An 8,323-nucleotide genomic window follows, 5' to 3' on the forward strand; every position below is an offset into this window, starting at 1 on the left:
ACCAAAGTCAGCAGTACTTGAGATGTTTATTAGACACCTCAGTTTACCAAAGTCATCAGTACTTGAGAGGTTTACTAGACACCTGTTTACCAAGGTCAGCAGTACTCGAGATGTTTATTAGACACCTCAGTTTACCAAGGTCAGCAGTACTCGAGATGTTTATTAGACACCTGTTTACCAAGGTCAGCAGTACTCGAGATGTTTATTAGACACCTCAGTTTACCAAGGTCTGCAGTACTTGAGAGGTTTATTAGACTCCACAGTTTGTCAAGGTCAGCAGTACTCGAGAGGTTTATTAGACACCTCAGTTAACCAAGGTCAGCAGTACTTGAGAGGTTTATTAGATACCTCAGTTTACCAAGGTCAGCAGTAATTGAGAGGTTTATTAGATACCTCAGTTTACCAAGGTCAGCAGTAATTGAGATGTTTATTAGACACCTCAGTATACCAAGGTCAGCAGTACTCGAGATGTTTATTAGACACCTCAGTATACCAAGGTCAGCAGTACTTGAGATGTTTATTAGACACCTCATTTTACCAAGGTCAGCAGTACTGGAGATGTTTATTAGACACCTGTTTACCAAGGTCAGCAGTACTTGAGATGTTTATTAGACCCCTCATTTTACCAAGGTCAGCAGTACTTGAGATGTTTATTAGACACCTGTTTACCAAGGTCAGCAGTACTAGAGAGGTTTATTAGACCCCTCATTTTACCAAGGTCAGCAGTACTTGAGATGTTTATTAGAAACCTCGGTTTACCAAGGTCAGCAGTACTTGAGATGTTTATTAGACACCTCAGTTTACCAAAGTCATCAGTACTTGAGAGGTTTACTAGACACCTCAGTTTACCAAGGTCAGCAGTACTTGAGATGTTTATTAGACACCTCAGTATACCAAGGTCAGCAGTACTCGAGATGTTTATTAGACACCTGTTTACCAAGGTCAGCAGTACTCGAGATGTTTATTAGACCCCTCAGTTTACCAAGGTCAGCAGTACTTGAGAGGTTTATTAGACACCTGTTTACCAAGGTCAGCAGGACTTGAGATGTTTATTAGACACCTGTTTACCAAGGTCAGCAGTACTCGAGAGGTTTATTAGACACCTCATTTTACCAAGGTCAGCAGTACTCGAGATGTTTATTAGACACCTCAGTTTACCAAGGTCAGCAGTACTGGAGAGGTTTATTAGACACCTCAGTATACCAAGGTCAGCAGTACTCGAGATGTTTATTAGACACCTCAGTTTACCAAGGTCAGCAGTACTTGAGATGTTTATTAGACACCTCAGTTTGTCAAGGTCAGCAGTACTCGAGATGTTTATTAGACACCTCAGTTTACCAAGGTCAGCAGTACTCGAGAGGTTTATTAGACACCTCAGTTTGTCAAGGTCAGCAGTACTCGAGATGTTTATTAGACACCTCAGTTTACCAAGGTCAGCAGTACTCGAGAGGTTTATTAGACACCTCAGTTTGTCAAGGTCAGCAGTACTCGAGATGTTTATTAGACACCTCAGTTTACCAAGGTCAGCAGTACTCGAGATGTTTATTAGACACCTCAGTTTACCAAGGTCAGCAGTACTCAAGATGTTTATTAGACACCTCAGTTTACCAAGGTCAGCAGTACTCGAGATGTTTATTAGACACCTGTTTACCAAGGTCAGCAGTACTCGAGATGTTTATTAGACACCTCAGTTTACCAAGGTCAGCAGTACTCGAGAGGTTTATTAGACACCACAGTTAACCAAGGTCAGCAGTACTCGAGATGTTTATTAGACACCTGTTTACCAAGGTCAGCAGTACTCGAGATGTTTATTAGACACCTGTTTACCAAGGTCAGCAGTACTCGAGATGTTTATTAGACACCTCAGTTTACCAAGGTCAGCAGTACTCGAGATGTTTATTAGACACCTCAGTTTACCAAGGTCAGCAGTACTCGAGAGGTTTATTAGACACCTCAGTTTTTCAAGGTCAGCAGTACTCGAGATGTTTATTAGACACCTCAGTTTACCAAGGTCAGCAGTACTTGAGATGTTTATTAGACACCACAGTTAACCAAGGTCAGCAGTACTTGAGTACTTGAAAACTGAATACATGTTAACAACACAGGACAGTGTTTTATATTGACTTTAATTGCAATCTGAACATCATACATTGCTGTGCATATTGCAAATATGCAAAACACTTTAGAAAACTTACATTAATCATAAAACATGAAGTAAACTCATTTGAACCAGGACATAATAATTAACTAAATGTGTGGTTTAAGTATGCACACATGCTCATTTGTAGGAGTATACAAGCCTCTGTGCACATTGTTTACTTGGTTACCATTCTCAACAAAAATGACTGATTAACCTTAAATTGCAGTCCAAGATGACAGGTTATTCTGCTCTGACTACACACAGTGAAATCTTAATACATACTTATCAATATGATATCAGAGGTATGGTATTACATGGGGAATTTTTACTAATATACAGACACTATACAATGAACTTCGCCAACATGTGGGTATCACACAATGATCTTCACCAACATGTAGGTATTACAGTGAACTTCACCAATATGTAGGTATCACACAATAATCTTCACCAACATGTTGGTATTACAGTGAACTTCACCAACATGTAGGTATTACACAATGATCTTCACCAACATGTTGGTATTATAGTGAACTTCACCAACATGTAGGTATTACACAATGATCTTCACCAACATGTAGGTATTACAGTGAACTTCACCAATATGTAGGTATCACACAATAATCTTCACCAACATGTTGGTATTACAGTGAACTTCACCAACATGTAGGTATTACACAATGAACTTCACCAACATGTAGATATTACAGTGAACTTCACCAATATGTAGGTATTACAGTGAACTTCACCAACATGTAGGTATTACAGTGAACTTCACCAACATGTAGGTATTACAATGAACTTCACCAACATGTAGGTATTACAATGAACTTCACCAACATGTAGGTATTACACAATGAACTTCACCAATATGTAGGTATTACAGTGAACTTCACCAACATGTAGGTATTACACAATGAACTTCACCAACATGTAGGTATTACAGTGAACTTCACCAACATGTAGGTATTACACAGTGATCTTCACCAACACATAGGTATTATACAATGAAGTATTACAGTGAACTTCACCAACATGTTGGTATTACAGTGAACTTCACCAACATGTAGGTATTACAGTGAACTTCACCATAATGTAGGTATTACACAGTGATCTTCACCAACACATAGGTATTATACAATGAAGTATTACAGTGAACTTCACCAACATGTTGGTATTACAGTGAACTTCACCAACATGAAGGTATTACACAATGAACTTCACCAACATGTAGGTATTACAGTGAACTTCGCCAATATGTAGGTATTACACAATGATCTTCACCAACATGTTGGTATTATAGTGAACTTCACCAACATGTAGGTATTACACAATGATCTTCACCAACATGTAGGTATTACAGTGAACTTCACCAACATGTAGGTATTACAGTGAACTTAACCAACATGTAGGTATTACAGTGAACTTAACAAACATGTAGGTATTACAGTGAACTTCAACAACATGTTGGTATTACAGTGAACTTAACCAACATGTTGGTATTACAGTGAACTTCACCAACATGTAGGTATTACACAATGAACTTCACCAACATGTAGGTATTACACAATGAACTTCACCAACATGTAGGTATTACAGTGAACTTCAACATGTTGGTATTACAGTGAACTTCACCAACATGTAGGTATCACACAATGAACTTCACCAACATGTAGGTATTACAGTGAACTTCAACAAAATGTTGGTATTACAGTGAACTTCACCAACATGTTGGTATTACAGTGAACTTCACCAACATGTAGGTATTACACAATGAACTTCACCAACATGTAGGTATTACACAATGAACTTCACCAACATGTAGATATTACACAATGAACTTCACCAACATGTAGGTATTACACAATGAACTTCACCAACATGTTGGTATTACAGTGAACTTCACCAACATGTAGGTATTACACAGTGAACTTCACCAACATGTAGGTATTACACAATGATCTTCACCAACATGTAGGTATTACACAATGAACTTCACCAACATGTAGGTATTACACAATGAACTTCACCAACATGTAGGTATTACAGTGAACTTCACCAACATGTAGGTATTACACAATGAAGTATTACAGTGAACTTCACCAACATGTAGGTATTACAGTGAACTTCACCAACATGTTGGTAAACAGTGAACTTCACCAACATGTAGGTATTACAGTGAACTTCACCAACATGTAGGTATTACAGTGAGCTTTACCAACATGAAGCAACAAAAAGCTGTAATGAGCCTGTTTTTTATTTGTGTTTATTGTAACTTGAAACAAATTTTTTTTTGAGACCAAGATAGTGAAATGGATTTTTACAATATTTGGTTTTATAATATACTGGGGTAAGCAAGAAATAAAAAAAACCAACCAACTGAATGTCTGCCATAGTCCACAATCCCTTCCTTCATTGTTCGAGTTACTTCAAAAATGTGTTTTAAATAAATCTGGTTGAACTACTATTTGGAATATTTGTTTAAATGTGGTCCAATGTAGCATGAATTAAGCTTTCAAATAAATGGTGTTCACAATACAAACAGGATACTATCATATACACAGATTTTGTTGCAGCAATAATAACAATACTTACTGGCTAGTATTTAATACCATATAAACAATAGGCATTGTATTGATTGGTTATTTGTTAATGGGGCTTACTTCACTGATAGTCATGTAACAAAAGACAAGGAGACCTGTTGTACCAATACTGACTATGCCTATATATAGAAATAGTAATGTTATTACATTCTTACCTGTGAAATAGAAATAGTAATGTTATTACAGTCTTACCTGTGAAATAGAAATAGTAATGTTATTACATTCTTACCTGTGAAATAGAAATAGTAATACTATTACATTCTTACCTGTGAAATATCATCAATATTAACATGGTAAAGGATAAGGTTATATCATCACTAGTACTAATGAAAATGATTTTGAAATTAGTTTTTACTGTTAATAACAACTTTGCTGAGTCTTTGTATTGTGCATTGTATGATTTAATCAGGAACTTAAGAAAACAGTTCAAAAAGGAAAGAAGAAAAAATCAGATAACAGAAAAATACTTAAAATTGAATTAAAAAGCCTGATTTCAAAAACCTTATTATCAGCCTAATGTATATATTAGATAATACTCATTTTACCAATTCTTCCCCCTTTTTCTTTCTTTTCTCCCTTTTCTTTCTCTATCTGTGATTCTGTGTTTTACAAAGGTGGGGTTGTTACGGAGCATCAGGTCATCATGAGTAAGTTAATGTATTACATATAAAGTATCATTAACCTATGACAGTTCTACACTTCTGCATAGTTCATAGTTGGTATTATTTGTGAGGAATTTAATTTCGATATATTCACAGTCATTACAGGTACATGCAAAAAATAATACTGAGGGAATAAGTATATAAAAATTATACAAACAAATGTATAGAAGTTTTTACCACAGAATGTTAACAAGGCATGATAGTAAAAATGTATTTCCCATGAACTAGAGCTAAATGGGCCAACTGCAAAATATTAGCCCATGTAATTTAATAACTATGCAGTATACATTATTCAACCAAGATCACTAGGTAAAACAGTGACTGATGTACACACAATATCACACCGATATTGATATCAGATACAATACTTTCTCTTTCATTAATGGCAAGCATACTAGGTTTTCACGTACAAGTTTCTATCACAGAATAAAATTGCAGATATCTATACACTCATATTAGACCAGAATTAAGTCATTTCATATCACTAATTTTATTTTCCCTTTTAACAATCTTTCTTAAAAAAGAAGCCCTTTTATAACCATACCAGGTAGTTATTTTGTAATATGTCTGTCTACTTAACTTTAATGAGAGAATGGAATGTTATGAAAGTATCTAAGGCTACAAACACATTGGAATCTGTGGTTCTTCCTGTGAACTTGAGACAGTCCATCACAGGGAACAAACATTTTGGTGATGAGAAGGAATCTAGGTCTCCTGCCTCTCTTAGCTTGAGACATTCCATCATAGTGTACAAACATTTTGGTGATGAGAAGGAATCTAGGTCTCCTGCCTCTCTTAGCTTGAGACATTCCATCATAGTGTACAAACATTTTGGTGATGAGATGGAATCCAGGTCTCCTTCTGCCTCTCTTAGCTTGAGACAGTCCATCATAGGGAACAAACATTTTGGTGATGAGATGGAATCTAGGTCTCCTTCTGCCTCTCTTAGCTTGAGACAGTCCATCATAGGGAACAAACATTTTGGTGATGAGATGGAATCTAGGTCTCCTTCTGCCTCACTTAGCTTGAGACAGTCCATCATAGGGAACAAACATTTTGGTGATGAGATGGAATCTAGGTCTCCTTCTGCCTCACTTAGCTTGAGACCGTCCACCACATGAAGAAAACACTAGTACAATGACAGTAGGCTGTCAAAGGAATATTGTCTGCCCTTTTGGATACAAACCTGAAAATCCTGAAGACATTGAATACATGTATGATTTCTAATATTGAGATCACTGATGACAAGTTTAGAATGTGAATAAACACATATATTATATCATAAAACAACACTATTGTAATATCCTTGCCAGTATGAACAGAGATCAATAACATAATCTGCTTCAGTATTATAAGATGTATGTGATACTCAAGATCTTTGTCCTAAAAGCCAAATGTTGTCATACATATGTACTACTAGTAAGGATGCTTATATACATGGCAGCATTTGTTATGAGACTTCCCTTGTCATAAATGCAACGTTATGCAATGATTTTATCAACTTAAAATCATAAACATCATATGTTGAGGGAGACTTTATTTTTTTTGCATTGTTGAATGTATAGCTCCTCTTGGAAAGATAACAGAAATATCTTAGTTTTCAGAAAACAAAATCCCAAAAACCAAATAACAAATACCGGGTAATATTCATTTGACAGCAGTGAATTATAATAAAAAAGAAAAATTAAAAATCTTTTTTTTTTTTTACAGCAATTTGTTTGAGAAATAAATTCCTGATCTTATTTACAGCAGTGAATGAACTAAAATGACAACAATAACTCTAGAATACATAACAAAAAAGTTAAACATCTCAAAATAATTAAATTTCTAACAAACAAAACATTTCATTAAACAAAATAACAACTCTAGTTTCACAATGAATGGGTGATGGATTAAAATCACATGTTACACTCATATAATTAACATTAAATTTCCAACATGTATTTAACCTTGGACAAGCAGTGCTCATCTAAATGAAAATTGAATATGTTCATTGAGTATTAAATGCAACATTTATGGTAAAATTACAGCACATTGACTTTCCATACCTATAATACAACCGAGTTCAGGTTAAATGATGTTACATATCAAAGTAGTACTTCCTGTCCTGTTTGATATTAAGCAGAATGTTACATTTACTGAAGCATTGCTTGAATATAATTTTTTTTCCATAGTATATACAATGTAAATTTATCTCAATGTAAAGTTGATTTTCAAAACATCAATATGCTGTAAATATCTTAAGACATGGTTCCTTAGTTGACTCTTTTACACACAGGGGCTTGACATGTTTCTATGACCTAGAATGAAAAAATTAGCTCCAGGGCCTGACATCTAGATCACTCATTATTGACAAGTGATCTAGGGAATGGACGGTAATTTTCATTCTGGGTCATAGGAACATGTCAAGCCTGTTGTGTCTTTACAATACAAAGCTCAAGCAATTACAGAATCCAACCAAAATACAACAAATCGTCTACGGTGAATGCTGTGCTTGAATTCATTTGCGAAATTACCTTTGAAAGCAACTTTGACAAACTTCTGTTAGAAGTTCTGTATTACTATTAGGATGAACACTATGATATGACAGAAGGTCACAATCCCATGTCTGGCTTCTCCATTATGACAACTCCTTTACAAGTATCACTTTATAATAAACGTTCAATTTGAAGGTCAACAATGGACTAGCTTCACACAAAATCAAAAATGGTCCCCAAAACACATCTCTACCACAACTAACCAAAACACAAACAAATACACATCTTTTCTAGGTTAAACTTGTAAAAGAACTCAAACAAAACACTATTGTGCTTCGAAATTTGTGGTGGTATACCTGTACAGTGTCCATAGCCTATGTGGGTATTGGGTGCGAGATGTGTAGGTGCAAGATGGTCCTAAGCCTATGTGGGTGTGAGGTG

General features: G+C 35.4%; 2 long non-coding RNA genes across 4 annotated transcripts; one reads left to right on the plus strand and one right to left on the minus strand.

The window, feature by feature from the left end:
* Positions 1 to 2,109: 2,109 nt before the first annotated feature.
* LOC117333239 lies at positions 2,110 to 7,076 on the minus strand. Of its 2 annotated transcripts, none has more exons than XR_004533855.1 (2): positions 5,010 to 7,076; positions 2,110 to 4,898 (listed from the first exon to the last, which is right to left on the minus strand). It is a non-coding gene; the product is annotated as an uncharacterized LOC117333239 (long non-coding RNA). The 2 variants fall into 2 exon arrangements; XR_004533854.1 differs by having other exon boundaries at positions 4,936 to 7,076.
* Positions 2,117 to 4,511, plus strand: LOC117333238. Of its 2 annotated transcripts, none has more exons than XR_004533852.1 (2): positions 2,117 to 4,209; positions 4,254 to 4,511. It is a non-coding gene; the product is annotated as an uncharacterized LOC117333238 (long non-coding RNA). The 2 variants fall into 2 exon arrangements; XR_004533853.1 differs by having other exon boundaries at positions 4,311 to 4,511.
* Positions 7,077 to 8,323: the final 1,247 nt, after the last annotated feature.

This window comes from Pecten maximus, chromosome 8 (genome assembly GCF_902652985.1).
Source record: "Pecten maximus chromosome 8, xPecMax1.1, whole genome shotgun sequence".
Lineage (NCBI taxonomy): Eukaryota > Metazoa > Mollusca > Bivalvia > Pectinida > Pectinidae > Pecten > Pecten maximus.